This window comes from Pleurodeles waltl, chromosome 3_1 (genome assembly GCF_031143425.1).
Source record: "Pleurodeles waltl isolate 20211129_DDA chromosome 3_1, aPleWal1.hap1.20221129, whole genome shotgun sequence".
Taxonomy (NCBI): domain Eukaryota; kingdom Metazoa; phylum Chordata; class Amphibia; order Caudata; family Salamandridae; genus Pleurodeles; species Pleurodeles waltl.
Genome location: NC_090440.1, coordinates 1,209,240,858 through 1,209,258,845, shown reverse-complemented (window position 1 = coordinate 1,209,258,845; position 17,988 = coordinate 1,209,240,858). Strand labels below are relative to the sequence as shown.

At 48.3% G+C, this 17,988-nt stretch overlaps 1 protein-coding gene across 1 annotated transcript in view; it reads left to right on the top strand.

Annotated features, from left to right (window-relative positions):
• SRPRA (SRP receptor subunit alpha) overlaps window positions 1–17,988 on the top strand; it is a 704,571-nt gene that overhangs the window by 400,550 nt on the left and 286,033 nt on the right. The gene's annotated exons all lie outside the window — the stretch shown is intronic.

Here is a 17,988-nt window from a genome sequence, read left to right as displayed (position 1 = left end):
GTTCAGATCTTAACAGACAACACTACCGCGATGTGGTATATAAACAAGCAGGGAGGAGTAGGGTCGTACCTTCTCTGCAGAGAAGCCCTGCGACTCTGGTCCTGGGCTCAGGACCATCAGATTTGCTTAATAGCGAATCATTTGGCCGGAGTTCTGAATGTGCGTGCGGACGGTCTGTCGTCACTTCTCAATAGATCACGACTGGCGTCTCCATCCAGACCTGGTCCTCCACATCTTCGGGATGTGGGGTACTCAGGTGGATTTATTCGGCACTCGAGAGAACGCGCATTGCCCGTTGTTCTGCAGCCTCCAGTATCCGTTGCAAGGGGCATTGGGGGATGCGTTTCAGATGTCCTGGAGCGGCCAGTTGCTTTACGCGTTTCCCCCCCATACCCTTGATTCCTCGGGTTCTGAGGAAGGTTCGTCAAGACCGGGCCCAAGTCATCTTGGTGGCACCGGACTGGCCGAGAAGGGTATGGTATACAGACCTGCTTCAACTCTCTGTGCCCTCCGCTCCGTCTCCCGCTCAGGGCAGACATCTCACAGTCGCAGGGGCAGGTTCTACACCCCCACCTCCAGAGCCTGCACCTTCATGCCTGGAGATTGAACGGGGCAACCTGAGTTCGTTTTCTCTCCCACCGGATGTAGTGGATGTTATTCTATCGTCCAGGCGACACTCCACTAAATCCATTTATGCCGGCAGGTGGGCAAAATTTGTGGTTTGGTGTGGGGAGAATCAAAAAGATCCCTTGAAGGCCCACCTTTCTGATATTCTTTTGTTTGCTCTTAGTTTAGCAAAGAAAGGCTGTAGGGTAGCTACAGTTAAAGGTTATTTGGCGGCTCTGTCGGCTTTTCTTTGCCTTCCGGACCAACCTTCTTTGTTTAATTCTCCAATTGTAAATAGGTTCATTAAAGGTTTAGTGAATAAGTTTCCTCCCACGCCCTTTCACATGCCTCAGTGGGACTTGAATCTGGTATTAACGTTTTTGATGGGTTCACCTTTCGAGCCCATGCATTCATGTCCGTTGAGATACTTGGTCTTAAAGAGTGTTTTCTTAATTGCGATCACTTCTGCTAGGAGGGTTGCGGAGCTTCAAGCCCTTTCTGTTAAACCTCCTTTTACCATGTTCTTCCCTGATAAAGTGGTGCTGAAAACCAGGGTGGCTTTTCTGCCAAAAGTTGTCACTCCTTTTCATATAGGGCAGTCTATTACCCTTCCCTCGTTATACCCTCCTCCCCACCCTTCTAAAGATAAAGAGAGGCTCCATAGGCTGGACCCTAGGAGGGCGCTGAGTTTCTACCTGGAGAGGGCTAAAGACTTTCGCTTGGATGATCAGCTGTTCGTAGGGTATGTTGGACAGCGAAAGGGCAGAGCGGTCCAGAAACGAACACTCTCCAGGTGGGTCAGCTTGTGTATACAAATTTGTTACTCTCTGGCGAAAAAAGTCCCTCCTGAAGGTATCAGAGCCCATTCTACTAGGGCTAAGTCTGCTTCCTCGGCCCTAGCGAGAGGAGTTCCTTTGGTGGATATATGCAAAGCGGCAACTTGGGCGTCCCTCCATACCTTCGTAAAACATTATTGTTTGGACTCTAAAGTGAGGAGGGACGGTCATTTTGCTCGCTCGGTATTGCAAGATTTCTTGGTGTAATCAGGCGGGCACCCACCACCGAGTGCAGTACTGCTTTGGGACTCTATTCATAAGGTGAGGAATCCACAGGTAGTTGTATTCATCAGAAGAACAAGTTACTTACCTTCGGTAACGCTTTTTCTGGTGGATACACTAGCTACCTGTGGATTCCTCACAGTCTCGCCCGCCTCCCCGTTGCCTGATTTCACAGTTATCTTGATATATTGTGTAGCTGCAAATACACATGCTGTGCACATCCCGCCATCTAGTATTGGGCTCTGAGTGTTACAAGTTGTTTTTCTTCGAAGAAGTCTTTTCGAGTCACGAGATCGAGGGACTCCTCCCCTTTCGGCTCCATTGCACATGGGCGTCGACTCCATCTTAGATTGTTTTCTTTCCGCCATCGGGTTCGGACATGTTCCTCTTCGCTCCGTGTTTCTGTTTGGAAAGTTAGTTAAATCTCGGAAAATTCGACGGTATTGTTTGTGTTCGGTATCGTGTTAGTTAACGCAGATCAACACCGAATTTTGAAGAGCTCCGGTGGCCCTTCGGGGTTTCGATTCCCAGGCGGGGCCTGGTCGGCCCGACCACATGCGTCTTCCAAGCTAATGGAACGGACCCCATTCCGCTTCTGCCCCCGAATGCCACAACAAGTATCCTTACACAGATCAGCATCTGGTCTGTAATTTGTGTTTGTCTCCCGAACACAAAGAGGATACCTGCGAGGCCTGTCGAGCGTTTCGGTCGAGGAAAACGCTAAGAGACCGGAGAGCAAGAAGACTCCAAATGGCGTCGGCGCCATCAGGACACTAAGGGGGTCATTCCGACCTTGGCGGGCGGCTACCGCCGCCCGCCAGGCGGAAACCGCCATGCGGCTGCCAATGCGGCAGCACTCACGCAGCCCCCATTCTGACATTCCCGCTGGCCCAGCGGGAATGAGGCTGCAACACAGGAGCCGGCTCCTAATGGAGCCGGTGGTGTTGCGGCCGTGCGACGGGTGCAGTTGCACCCGTCGCGCTTTTCACTGTCTGCTATGCAGACAGTGAAAAGCTGGCCGGGGCCCTGTTAGGGGGCCCCTGCACTGCCCATGCCAGTGGCATGGGCAGTGCAGGGGCCCCCAGGGGCCCCAGGACACCCCTTACCGCCAGCCTCTTCCTGGCGGTGCAAACCGCCAGAAACAGGCTGGCGGTAAGGGGGTCATAATCCCCAGGGCAGCGCTGCTTGCAGCGCTGCCCTGGCGGATTATCCCCGGCGGGGCATAAACGGCGGGAAACCGCCGGCCCCGGCGGTGCGACCGCGGCGGTACCACCGCGGTCAGAATATGGAAAAAAGCACTGCCAGCCTGTTGGCGGTGCTTTGGTCATTTTTGCCCTGGCGGTCTCGGACCGCCAGGGTCAGAATGACCCCCTAAGTCTTGGAGGAAGAAGAAACCTTCTCCATCGCGGATTCGGACTCGGACGAGGTTGAAACCGAACAGACGCCAAAAACCGTGAGTAAGACGCCCCTGCCCAAGACTCACGGAAAATTCATGAAAGCCCAGGGGACGCCACCGTCAACAGGCCATGGCTTAACCCGAAAATTAGGTGACCAGCCATCGGCACCAAAAAAGGGCACACATGTGTCGAAGTCATCCAACTCCGGTCGAGATACCGGAACAGAACAGACTCGACCCCAAGAAACCGGGTCAGAGCAATCTCGACATCGAGAGAGCGGCACCGAAACAAGTCGGCACCGAGATATCGGAACACCGAAAGGCGAAAAAGACGGTCGAAAAGGTTTTGATACCGAAACATCCGGCCTCGGAGCCGAAACCAAGTTCCTACACCGAGGAACAGGGCCTGTCCTCACAGATGCAAGGACACAGATTCGGACAGGAGCTAGAGGCAGGGGACCCAGATTACACTCAAAGAAGGCTCCACATTCATAAGGAGACAGGAAAAATCAGTACTCTTCCTCCAATCCGAATTAAAAGGAAACTTGCCTTCCAAGAGAAAGACAAGCAACCACAAGCAAAGGTGGCAAAACAAGTAACTCCGCCACCATCACCACAGCGCTCACCACAACCATCACCGGTAGCCACTCCACCAATGATGCAGTCTCCAACTCATACAGGAATGAGTCAAGATGATCCTGACGCATGGGATCTTTATGATGCACCAGTATCAGATAACAGTCCCGACTGTTATCCAGCGAGACCATCACCACCTGAGGACTGCACTGCCTACACACAGGTGGTGTCAAGAGCAGCCGCGTTTCACAATGTCACCCTGCACGCAGAACCAATTGATGATGAATTTTTGTTTAATACTCTGTCATCCACACATACCCAGTACCAGAGTCTCCCTATGTTACCGGGAATGCTGAAACATTCAAAGCAAGTGTTTCAAGAGCCTGTGAAAGGCAGGGCCATCACTCCAAGGGTGGAGAAAAAGTACAAACCTCCACCAACAGACCCTGTGTACATCATGCAGCAATTGACACCGGACTCAGTGGTAGTAGGGGCAGCTCGCAAAAGGGCGAACTCACACACCTCGGGAGATGCGCCACCACCCGACAAGGAAAGTCGCAAGTTCGACGCAGCGGGGAAAAGGGTTGCGGCACAAGCAGCCAACCAATGGCGCATTGCAAATTCACTGGCCTTGCTGGCTAGATATGATGGAGCTCATTGGGACGAAATGCAACATTTCATAGAACATCTACCCAAAGAGTTCCAAAAAAGGGCACAACAAGTGGTGGAAGAAGGCCGAAGTATCTCTAACAACCAGATACGGTCGGCAATGGATGCAGCAGACACAGCTGCAAGGACTGTAAATACAGCGGTCACCATACGGAGACAAGCATGGCTGCGCACCTCAGGATTCAAGCCGGAAATTCAACAAGCGGTGCTGAATATGCCTTTTAACGGACAGCAGTTGTTTGGGCCGGAAGTGAACACTGCTATCGAGAAACTTAAAAAGGACACAGATACGGCCAAAGCCATGGGCACACTTTACTCCCCACAGAGCAGAGGCACATTTCGGAAAACACAGTTTAGAGGGGGGTTTCGAGGACAAAACACTGAACCCTCAACCTCACAAACAAGACCCACATACCAGAGCCAGTTTCAGAGGGGAAGTTTTTGTGGACAATACAGGGGTGGACAGTTCCCTAAAACTAGGGGAAAGTTCCAAGGTCCCAAAACCCCTCAAAATAAACAGTGACTTCAGTGTCACAAATCCCCAACACAACACCAGTGGGGGGCAGACTAACAGATTTTTACAGGAACTGGGAGGAGATAACAACAGAGACGTGGGTCCTAGCCATTATCCCACCGAAAACACACATGTCCAAACAACACATGGATCTATTACAACTAGAGGTTCAAGCGTTGTTGCAAAAGGATGCAATAGAACTAGTACCAAATCATCAGAAAGGAACGGGGGTTTACTCCCTGTACTTTCTCATACCCAAAAAAGACAAAACTCCAAGACCCATTTTAGATCTCAGAACACTAAACCTTTACATCAAATCAGATCACTTTCACATGGTAACACTTCAGTACGTAATTCCCTTGCTCAAACAACAAGACTACATGACAACATTAGACCTCAAGGATGCGTATTTCCATATACCCATACATCCTTCACACAGAAGATACTTAAGATTTGTAATCCAAGGGGTACATTACCAGTTCAAAGTGTTGCCATTCGGAATAACAACAGTGCCAAGAGTCTTTACAAAATGCCTTGCCGTAGTGACAGCTCATTTCAGAAGGCAGCAAATACATGTGTTCCCATATCTAGACGACTGGTTAATCAAAACCAATACGCAAGAACGGTGCTCACAACACACAAAATATGTTATAGAAACCCTTCACAAGTTAGGGTTCTCATTCAACTACCAGAAATCACACCTACAGCCGTGTCAAATACAACAGTATCTGGAAGCCACAATCAACACAAGAAAGGGGATTGCCACTCCAAGTCCACAACAGGTACAGGCATTCCAAAACGTAATACAGACCATGCACCCAAACCAAAGGTTCCAGGTAAAATTTGTAATGAAACTGCTAGGCATGATGTCCTCATGCATAGCCATTGTCCCAAACACAAGACTAAACATGCGGCCCTTACAACAGAGCCTAGCATCACAATGGTCACAAGCACAGGGTCAACTTCAAGATCTAGTGTTGATAGACCGCCAAACATACACCTCGCTTCAATGGTGGAATACTATAAATTGAAACCAAGGGCGGCCTTTCCAAGACCCAGTGCCTCAATACGTGATCACAACAGATGCCTCCATGGTAGGGTGGGGAGCACACCTCAACCAACACAGCATCCAGGGACAATGGGACACTCAACAGAGACAACTTCATATCAATCACTTAGAACTACTAGCAGTATTTCTAGCGTTGAAAGCATTTCAACCACTAATAACCCACAAACACATTCTTGTAAAAACAGACAACATGACAACAATGTATTATCTGAACAAACAAGGAGGGACACACTCAACACAATTGTGTCTCTTAGCTCAAAAGATATGGCATTGGGCGATTCACAACCACATTCGCCTAATAGCGCAGTTCATACCAGGAATCCAAAACCAGTTAGCCGACAATCTCGGGATCACCAACAGATCCACGAATGGGAAATTCATCCCCAGATACTACTAACTTACTTCCAAAAGTGGGGAACACCGCAAATAGACCTATTTGCCACAAAAGAAAACGCAAAATGCCAAAACTTCGCATCCAGGTACCCACAAGCTCAATCCCAAGGCAATGCGTTATGGATGAGTTGGTCAGGGATATTTGCATACGCTTTTCCCCCTCTCCCACTCCTTCCTTTATCTAGTAAACAAATTGAGTCAAAACAAACTCAAACTAATATTAATAGCATCAACTTGGGCACGACAACCATGGTACACTACACTACTAGACCTATCAGTAGTACCTCATATCAAACTGCCAAACAGACCAGATCTGTTAACTCGACACAAACAGATCAGACACCCGAATCCAGCATCGCTCAATCTAGCAATTTGGCTCCTGAAATCCTAGAATTCGGACATCTAGACCTTACACAAGAATGCATGGAGGTCATAAAACAGGCTAGGAAACCAACCACAAGACATTGCTACGCAAATAAGTGGAAACGATTTGTTTATTACTGCCATAATAATCACATTCAACCTTTACACGCATCTGCAAAAAACATTGTAAGCTATCTACTACACTTACAAAAGTCTAAGTTAGCTTTTTCATCCATTAAAATACATTTGACCGCAATTTCAGCGTATTTGCAAATTACGCATTCAACTTCATTATTCAGAATCCCAGTTATAAAAGCATTTATGGAGGGTCTGAAAAGGATTATTCCACCAAGAACACCACCAGTTCCTTCGTGGAACCTCAACATCGTATTAACACGACTCATGGGTCCACCATTTGAAACCATGCATTCATGTGAAATACAGTACTTAACATGGAAAGTAGCGTTTCTAATAGCTATCACATCTCTCAGAAGAGTAAGTGATATACAAGCCTTTACTATACAAGAACCCTTTATACAAATACACAGAGATAAAGTAGTTCTACGCACAAATCCTAAATTCTTACCTAAGGTCATATCACCGTTCCACTTAAATCAAACAGTGGATTAGACATCAAAAGGGCACTAATGTACTACATCGATAGAACCAAACAAATTCGCAAAACAAAACAATTGTTTGTTGCTTTCCAAAAACCTCATACAGGGAATCCAATATACAAACAAGGCATTGCCAGGTGGATAGTTAAATGTATTCAAACCTGTTATATAAAACCAAAAAGACAACTGCCTATTACACCAAAGGCACACTCCACTAGAAAGAAAGGTGCCACCATGGCCTTTCTAGGGAACATACCAATGACTGAAATATGTAAGGCAGCCACATGGTCTACGCCTCATACATTTACCAAGCATTACTGCGTGGATGTGTTAACAACACAGCAAGCCACAGTAGGACAAGCAGTATTAAGAACATTATTTCAAACAACTTCAACTCCTACAGGCTAAACCACCACTTTTGGGGAGATAACTGCTTACTAGTCTATGCACAGCATGTGTATCTGCAGCTACACATGCCATCGAACGGAAAATGTCACTTACCCAGTGTACATCTGTTCGTGGCATGAGATGCTGCAGATTCACATGCGCCCTCCCACCTCCCCGGGAGCCTGTAGCCTTTCTAAGTTGCCAAGAAAATTTAACTTGTACATTTGTAAATTTGTTATGTCACTTTTAGTCACATTTTGTACATACATAGTTACTCCATTGCATGGGCACTATTACTATATACACAACTCCTACCTCACCCTCTGCGGGGAAAACAATCTAAGATGGAGTCGACGCCCATGCGCAATGGAGCCGAAAGGGGAGGAGTCCCTCGATCTCGTGACTCAAAAAGACTTCTTCGAAGAAAAACAACTTGTAACACTCCGAGCCCAACACTAGATGGCGGGATGTGCACAGCATGGGAATCTGCAGCGTCTCATGCCACGAACAGATGTACACTGGGTAAGTGACATTTTCCATATATATACATATATATATACATATATATATCTATCTCTATATATACACATATATATATCTATGTAAAAATGTGTTCTATGGAAAATGTTATTGTGTGTATATATATATCTTTCTGTTATGCCGCGGGCTCAGGTTGCCGCGGCATGTTAATTCTGCCGCAGCCGGCGCCCGGGTCGCGGAGAGCGCCGCGGCCGGCTCTCGGGTCGCGGTAAGCGCCGCGGCCGACGCTCAGGTCGCGGGGGTTGTCGCGGCTCGAGCGAGAGCCATGGAGGCTCCAAGGAGCCGGTCTAGGGGTCGCGCACTCGCCGCTTCCCTTATTTCACGTACTGCCATAAAGGCAGACGCGGCAGAGCCTGAGACCCCGAGGGGGTTTCAGGCATGGCCGCATACAGCGCATTATGCGCTTAACATTTATTTTTCTTGCATGTCCATTTCCTGCCCACCACTTACCGATGTTCCTAGAAACAAACCGAACCCTTGCACTTGGGATCCTTTATACTTGCCTTTTTCTCTTCCCAGCATGCTGACTGCTTCCTCTCTGCCCAGCATGCATTGTTTAAAGCACATACCTAATTCACTATTGTTTTCTTTTCCCCAATCCAAGATGGTGGTGTTCTACTTCCTGTTTCCTATTTCCTGTCCAGGGGTATATAAGGGGATTCCAACTGCTTGTCCATTGCGTTGCAACACTCCTTGGTGGTAGTCGCGCTCTGATTGATTTCCTTCTGCGAATCTTGTGTGTTCCTGACCTGTCCTGTTTTCCAGCCTTCCTGATCTTCGGTCCTAACGCCCTGGTGTTCTCCTTTCGTTTCAGGGAGTTCCTGTGGAGGTTTTTTTACCCTACTGGGGTTTTTCCTCTGGGACTCCTTCTGGAGGGCACGGACTGTAGTGGTTCGCTCATACCAAACAGCACCGTGGCTACCGGAAGGGGTCGCCCCTACCTCGGGCAGAGCAGAACCCGCCGGAACAAGGGCCGTTCCCCTACGCCTCTCAGCTGCGACGGTAAGACCTTTGAAAACCGTGACACTTTCTTTATGGTTTTTGATGGGTCGGTTCTCACCTGTTCGCCTCAGAGGCACGTAAAAAAATTAGATGAAACTGACGTCAGTACGCCGACGGGGACCTCTTATTGGCACGTTGACGTCAGACGAAGTCACGTGGAGCCGAGCCATTATGACGTCCTCATCGACGCGGACAGCTAGGAAAAAGACTTTCCATCGGATGCTGGCGCAAGGACGAATTCATAAGGTGAGGAATCCACAGGTAGCTAGTGTATCCACCAGAAAAAGCGTTACCGAAGGTAAGTAACTTGTTCGACACGCCTAGTAAAAAAAAAAATAATGATAAAAAGCCAGCCACCCTAAAGCAAGGGTTAGTGTTCTGTGCATGTCTGTACTGCTCCCTGGCCTTTGCCTTAACCTCTTAGCTGCTGCATCTCCCCCCATCCCCCCCCCACCCACCCCAGGGCTGAGCCCTTTTTTGGCTATTTGGGGTAGTTCGCGCTTAGGCCTTCATAACATTTTTGTCCACATAAGCTATCCACACCCATTTTGTGTCCTTTTTTTTCCTCAACATCCTAGGGATTCCAAAGGTACCCAGAGTTCGTGGGTGCCCCTGGAGGAGACCAAGAAATTAGGCAAAATAAAGCTAAAATGTAGTGTTTTTTTTTATTTTTTATTTTTAAATGGGAAAGGGCTGCCGAAGAAGGCTTGTGGGTTTTTTTTCCCCTGAAAATGGCATCAACAAAGGGTTTGCAGTGCTAAAATCACCATCTTCCCAGCTTTCAGAAACTGGTAGATTTGAATCAATCTCTCTGTTTGCCGCCGCATTCACCTGCTCTCTGGGTTGAGCTGACCTGCTATTGTCCCGTTGCACAGACTGTGCTTGCGATGGGGCAGCAGGACAGTCCTCATCACCTCCATAATAATTACTGAAAGAGGAGTTATCGAATGGGACTCCTCCGACTGAAAAATCAGTCCCAGAGTCTGCGCTATTGTCCTATCCCTCAGATGTTGTCTCAGTATCTGCTGTAGGAAGGTAGCCTCTTTCTAGCCTTGTTACCCCCAGTTTTGGCCTGTTTGTGAGTATATGTCAGGGTGTTTTTACTGTCTCACTGGGATCCTGCTAGCCAGGACCCCAGTGCTCATATGTTTGTGGCCTATATGTGTTCCCTGTGTGGTGCCTAACTATCACTGAGGCTCTGCTAACCAGAACCTCCCTGTTTATGCTCTGTCTGCTTTTAAAATTGTCACTGCAGGCTAGTGACTAATTTTACCAATTCTCATTGGCACACTGGAACACCCTTATAATTCCCTAGTATATGGTACTGAGGTACCCAGGGTATTGGGGTTCCAGGAGATCCCTATTGGCTGCAGCATTTCTTTTGCCACTCATAGGGAGCTCTGACAATTCTCACACAGGACTGCCACTGCAGCCTGAGTGAAATAACGTCCACGTTATTTCACAGCCATTTTACACTGCACTTAAGTAACTTATAAGTCACCTATATGTCTAACCTTTACCTGGTAAAGGTTAAGTGCAAAGTTACTTAGTGTGTGGGCACCCTGGCATTAGCCAAGGTGCCCCCACATTGTTCAGGGCAAATTCCCCAGACCTTGTGAGTGCAGGGACACCATTACACGCGTGCACTACATATAGGTCAATACCTATATGTAGCGTCACAATGGTCACTCCGAACATGGCCTGTAACGTCTAGGATCATGGAATTGTCACCCCTATACCATTCTGGTATTGGAGGGACAATTCCATACATCACTGTCTCCAGCACAGAGCCCGGGTACTGCCAAAATAACTTTCCGGGGTCTCCACTGCAGCTACTGCTGCTGCCAACCCCTCAGACAGGTTTCTGCCCCCTGGGGCCTAGGCAGCCTGGTCCCAGGAAGGCAGAAAAAGTATTTCCTCTGAGAGAGGATGTTACACCCTCTCCCTTTGGAAATAGGTGTGAAGGGACTGGGAGGAGTAGCCTCTCCTGGCCTCTGGAAATGCTTTGAAGGGCACCGATGGTGCCCTTTCTGCATAAGCCAGTCTACACCGGTTCAGGGATCCGCCCAGCCCTGCTCTGGCGGGAAACTGGACAAAGGAAAGGGGAGTGACAACTCCCCTGACCAGCACCTCCCAGGGGAGGTGCCCAGAGCTCCTCCAGTGTGTCCCAGACCTCTACCCTCTTGGATGCAGAGGTGTGAGGGCACAATGGATAGCTCTGAGTGGCCAGTGCCAGCAGGTGACGTCAGAGACCCCTCCTGATAGGTGCTTACCTTTCTCAGTTGCCAATCCTCCTCTGTGGGCTAGTAAGGGTCTCTCCTGTTGGCATCTCACCAGATAACAAATGCAAGAGCCCACCAGAGTTCCTCTGCACTTCCCTCTTCGACTTCTGCCAAGGATCGACCGCTGACTGCTCCAGGACGCCTGCATAACCGCAACAAAGTAGCAAGAAGACTACCAGCAACATTGTAGTGCCTCATCCAGTCGGCTTTCTCGACTGTTTCCTGGTGGTGCATGGTCTGAGGGCTGTCTGCCTTCACCCTGCACTGGAAGCCAAGAAGAAATCTCCCGTGGGTTTACGGAATCTTCCCCCTGCCAACGCAGGCACCAAACTTCTGCATCACCGGTCCTCTGGGTCCCCCCTCATCCTGACGAGCGTGGCCCTGGAACACAGGAGCTGGGTCCAAGTGTCTTCAACAGTCCAGTGGCCCTTCTGTCCAAATTTGGTGGAGGTAAGTCCTTGCCTCCCCACACCAGACAGTAATCCTGTGTACTGCGTGAACTGCAGCTGCTCGGGCTTCTGTGCACTTTTGCAAGACTTCCTTCGTGCACAGCCTAGCCCAGGTCCCCAGCACTCCGTCCTGCATTGCCCAACTCGCTGAGTTGGACTCTGACGTCGTGGGACCCTCTTTTGTGACCGAGTTGACCGCTGTCCTCAGATCTTCTAGGTGCCTGTTCAGGTACTTCTGCTGGTGCTGCCTGGTTCTGCGTGGGCTCTCTCCTCCTCCAAGGGGCGACCTCCTGGTCCTTCCTGGGCCCAAGCAGCACCCAAACCCCCAGCCGCGACTCTTGCAGCTAGCAAGGCTTGTTTGCGGTCTTGCTGCGTGGAAACAACTCTGCATCCTCCAGCACGCCGTGGGGCATCTTCTGACCAAAGGAGAAGTTCCTGGCACCTTCCGTTGTTGCAGAATCTTCGGCTTCTTCCACATAGAGGCAGCCCTTTTGCACCTTCATCCGGGGTTTAGTGGGCTCCTGCATCTCTCTCCAATCCCCCCCCCCCCATCCCAGACACTTGCGTGACTCTTGGACTTGGTCCCCTTTCTTTACAGGGCCAGGAATCCATCTTCAGTGTTTTGCAGTCAGTTGTTGTCCTTGCAGAATCCGCTATCTTGACTTTACTGTCTTTCTGGGGTAGTAGGGTAACTTTACTCCTACTTTTCAGGGTCTTGGGGTGGGGTATCTTGGACACCCTTATTGTTTTCTTACACTCCCAGAGGCTCTCTACACACTACACTAGCCCTGGGGTCCATTTGTGGTTCACATTCCACTTTTGGAGTATATGGTTTGTGTTGCCCCTAGGACTATTTCCCCCTATTGCATTCTATTGTGATTCTACATTGTTTGCACTACTTTTCTAACTGTTACTTACCTGATTTTGGTTTGTGTGCATATCATTTGTGTATATTACTTACCTCCTAAGTGAGGGTAATCTCTGAGATACTTTTGGCATATTGTCATAAAAATAAAGTACCTTTATTTTTAGTAACTCTGAATATTGTGTTTTCTTATGATATAGTGCTATATGATGTAAGTGGTATGGTAGGAGCTTTGCATGTCTCCTGGTTCAGCCTAAGCTGCTCTTCTATAGCTCCCTCTATCTGGCTGAGCTGCTAGAACACCTCTATTCTACTAATAATGGATAACTGGACCTGGCACAAAATGTAAGTACCACAAGGTACCCACTATAAGCCAGGCCAGCCTCCTACATCTGCTATCTCAGTCTCTGATCCTATGTCAGAGCTGTCCTCTATAACTAGAGTGAGGGCATAAGCAGCAGTCATCCAATGAAATGCCATCTCTGCTACTGGCTAAACTGTTACTCTAAAACACTAGCCTACGTAGACATTCACAAAATTGCTGGTGTGTGTGTGTGTGTTACGTGCAACAGTAGAGGTCACCTTACCTTCGATTCTTCCCTCAATCAGCACGTTCTTTAAAGACACTAAAAAAAACAAACACCTTGTTGCATACCAATCGTCACAGTCTATAGCACCTCTAGCGCCCAGTCCAACAATCATTATTGGTGCTCCCATGTCCTCCTCCTCTGATTCCCTCACTACCACCCATCAAAAGTGCCCTTCAACTCTTTTCAGAATCACAGGATCAAGTGACTCCTCTCGGTTCCATTGCACATGGGCATTGACTCCATTGTTAGATTGTTTTCTTTCCGCAGTCAGGTTCGGACGTGTTTCCTCTCGCCCTGAGATTTAGATTCGTAAAACCTCAGTAAACCTTATTCATGGTATTGTTTTGATCGCGTTTTCCATCTAGCGTCGAACCGGTTGTACCGTCGGAACCTTAATTTTTCGCCCTTTGGGGCGTGTGAGCCCGAATCGGGGGTTTGGGCCTACCGCATAGGATGCCTGAATCGTACTCCATTCCGATTCTGCCCTCAGTGCCGCAAGAAGTACCCCTATACAGACCAACACATGGTTTGGAATTTGTGCCTTTCTCCAGACCATCTGGAGGAAGATTGTGAGGCCTGTTGATCTTTTCCATCAAAGAAGACCCTCCAAGATAGCAGAGCCCGAAGACTCGAAATGGAGTTGAAAAGCAGTAAACATTGTGACGTCATGGAAGAGCAGGCGCAGACAGCAGTATCAATTCGAGACACAGACTTCGAACAGGAATCAGAAGACGACAGACCCATCACTGCTGGCCAGCATGTGACTACGTCTGCACCTACACCCCTGCACAAAAAACATCTAAAGGCCTTGGGTACACCACTGCCAGAAGGCCATGGTTCAGCCCGAAAAAAAGACTGATGGCGAACGTCCTTCGTGGTCGCTGACGAAAAAGGCCACTCCTCTGTCCACTTTGGAGTTGAGCAGTCTGTAAAAAGCACTGTTTCAGATTCCAGTAAAAGACCCCATTCCTCGGAGTAGAAAATTCGGCAATCTGCTTCGGAGCTGAGACCTACGACTACTTTTTTGGGACTGAAAAAACGTAGTAACCTAAAAAATCCTCAAATACAGACAAATAAGGACTTTCCAAAAAATTAAGACATTACAAGACTAATCCTGGAATCTCATAAGACTTCTGAGGAAGAGCCTGAGATTGAACCAATATTACAGGTTATGGATGAGAGACAGTCCAGAATCCATATTCATGAAACAGGAAGAATCATCACTGCACCTCCTTTAAAAACCAAAAGAAAACTGGCTTTCCAAGAGGAACTAGACTCTGCAACCACCAGCGAAGGTGCAAAAACAAAAAAAGCCATTACCTCTCCATACTTCTCCTCAATCTCCACAGCTCTCTTTCTCACCTCAGAATAGCCCACCACCACTCCCTTCTCCAACACATTCTTTATATTCACAGGGATGTATGGCTGACCCATGGGATCTCTGACCTTGATCCCATTCCGGACAATGACCCAGATTTTTACCCATCAAAATCTTCTCCTCCAGAAGACACCACTGCATACACCCAAGTAATATCTAGGGCAGCATCTTATCATGTAGTAACCATGCATTATTTAATACACCGTCTTCTACACATTCCAGGTACCAGTGTCTCCCAATGTTCCCAGGAATAGTTAAACACGCAGACCAAATTTTTAACGAACCTGTAAAAGCTAGGATTATCACCCCTAGAATTGATAAGAAGTGTAACCCGGGGCCTATTGACCGAGATTACATCACTCACCAGGTCCCTCCAGACTCGGTAATAGTCAGTGCAGCAAGAAATAGGGCAAATAGCCAGTCTTCAGGAGACGCGCCGCCTCCTGATAGGGAAAGTAGAAAATTTAATGCAGCAGGGAAAAGAGTTGCTACACAAGCAGCAAATCAGTGGAGAATTGCAAATTTTCAGGCACTTCAAGCTATGTGATGGGGCCCATTGGGACGAAATGCAAGATATTATACAGCATCTCCCAAAGGAGTACCAAAAAAGAGCACAGCACATGGTGGAAGATGGTCAAACGATCAGCAGTAATCAAATAAGATCTGCCCTTGATGCTGCTGATACAGCTGCAAGGAGTGTAAACACTACTATCACAATTAGAAGACATGCATGGCTGTGCTCCTCTGGTTTTAAACCAGAAATTCAGCAGGCAGTACTTAATATGCCTTTCGACAAAAAGCATCTCTTTGGCCCAGGAGTAGACACCACTTTGAGAAACTGAGGAAGGACTCAGATACTGCGAAAGCAATGGGCGCTTTATACACCACCCCATATAGAGGCTCCTTTCGCAGACCACAGTTTAGAGGAGGCTTTAAGCCACAATCCTCAGAGGCTTCCATCTCCCAAACAAAGCAAGGACAACAAACCCAGTATCAACAAGGTGGTTTTAGAGGATCCTGTAGAGGTCAATATTTCAGAAATAGAGGTAACTTCTAAACCGTTAAACAGATAACAACGCAACATAAACAGTGACTTCCTTACCTCCCTTCCACTCCACACATTTCCTGTGGGGGGGATGACTACAGCAATTCCACTCTCATTGGCAACGTATCACGACAGACCATTGGATAGTATCAATTATCCGCAATGGCTATTCCCTAGAATTCATCTCCACCCCTCCAAATATCCCACCACGATATCACAAATTGTCCCCAGAATATACAGTTCTGTTACAACAAGAGTTACAATCTCTACTATTAAAACAAGGAATAGAATTAGTTCCACATTCTCAACCAGGAACAGCAGTATAATCACTATACTTCCTGATTCCCCAAAAAGACGGCACCCTCAGGCCCATATTAGACCTCAGGCTTCTCAATCTATACATCCTGTCAGAGCATTTTCACATGGTAACTGCAAGATGTTATTCCGCTACTACAAAAACAAGATTGCATGACTGCCCTAGATTTCAAATATGCGTATTTCCACTTACCCATCCATCCAGCTCACAGAAAATACCTCAGGTTTGTCATAGCAGGAAAACACTACCAGTTCAAGGTGTTGCCATTTGGCATAACAACCGCTCCAAGAGTGTTCATAAAGTGTCTAGCAGTAGTAGAAGCCTACTTAAGAATACAACACATCCATGTCTTTCCATATCTAGACAATTGGCTAATAAAATCAAGCAATCTTACACAATGCCAACAACACACATGTTTGTTATCATGTAACAAACATGATAGAAACCTTGCACACCCTAGGGTTCACTCTAAACTACCAAAAGTCACACCTTCAACCAGCACATGTACAACCATACCTAGTGTAGTATGGGGCCCTAGGCCCTCATGCTGGTAAATGAGGGGACGCAGACACTGTGGTAGGGTAGTACTGAACTGGCCTCGGGCACGTGCGCCCGGCCCCTTTTATTGGCAGGGTCACCTGACTGGTGATGCCTGTGTTGGGTGGGTGTGGGTTACATATGTAAGATCAGCCCTCAGCAGAGTGGCTGGCAGAAACACTAGAACGAGTCCAGCTGGACTCTACATCCCTCCCAAACCTTATTGAGGAACCAAACAAAAGTCCAACCTGTAAAAGAAACAATAACAAAGCACCACAATCAGTCTCTCGGTCTCGAAAAGGCAGACTGCAGAATTGCAGTGGACATGGTGCAGCTGGGAGCACCCGGACACCTCCGCACGAGTCAATAATTTAACCAGGTACAACTGGGCACGAACACTGTGTGGATGAAGTCCAGATACTTCAGTCGCTTGTCCACGACCTCACAGTTCACTGGATATAGTCGATCCAGTCCTGCCTGGGCTCATGTGGTCAGTCTATTTACAGTTTCTGATGCGGGTGCATCTGGAGCAGTGGGGAGTCCACTGTACACAGTTCTGGACGGCATTCTGACTCTGGAGATTGTCTACCTCCTAAGACTGCAGATGACGTGATGGCCTGGGGCGCCTGGGAATCCAGCGGCAGAGCAGCGGCAGTCTTCCCTCTCGTGCCAGACCTCCATCAAGCAGGAGTCTCCTCGAGGCCCTTCCGCGGGCTTCCACGGGACTGTGTGGGCTGTGCTTGCCTATCTCAGGCCCAGCAAAGACGTCTCAGAGGAACAGCCTACAGAACCACATCCTAGTCTCGCATGGAGCCACAAGGGTGTTTGATGCAGGGTCCGCTTGTTCGAGCCATCTGGATTCAGGTGCTCTGGCCATAGTGCAAAGTGTTCAGGTGACCAGTCTCTCGATATGAGACCTCCGTGCTTCCGGATGTCTGACGTGGAGCTGTCTCAGATGCATTCTCTCTCGGTGATATTCCGCTCTCACAGGAATTTGTTGGAGGCCCTTGTCCCTGGATTGCGGTGGGACTGCGTGGGCTGTGCGGGCCAACGTCTGCCACGCCAAAGGAGTCTCTCTGAACTCCCAACAGGGCCACGTCCTAGTCTTGTGCAACCCCAAGGGTGTATGGTCGAAATGATCTGGTCTGCTCTCACCGGCAGGCGTCTGGTTCACGGAGCTCATGGCAGGTGTTCAGATGATAAGTTTCTACGTTGCCAGACATGCCTTGTCAGCGTCGGTTCTTGTTGCTGACTGTCTCCACTCAGGTGGTGCTGTGCTCCTCCTTCGATGATTGGGCGATGCACCTCATCATGATGATGATGTTTTTTCATCCTT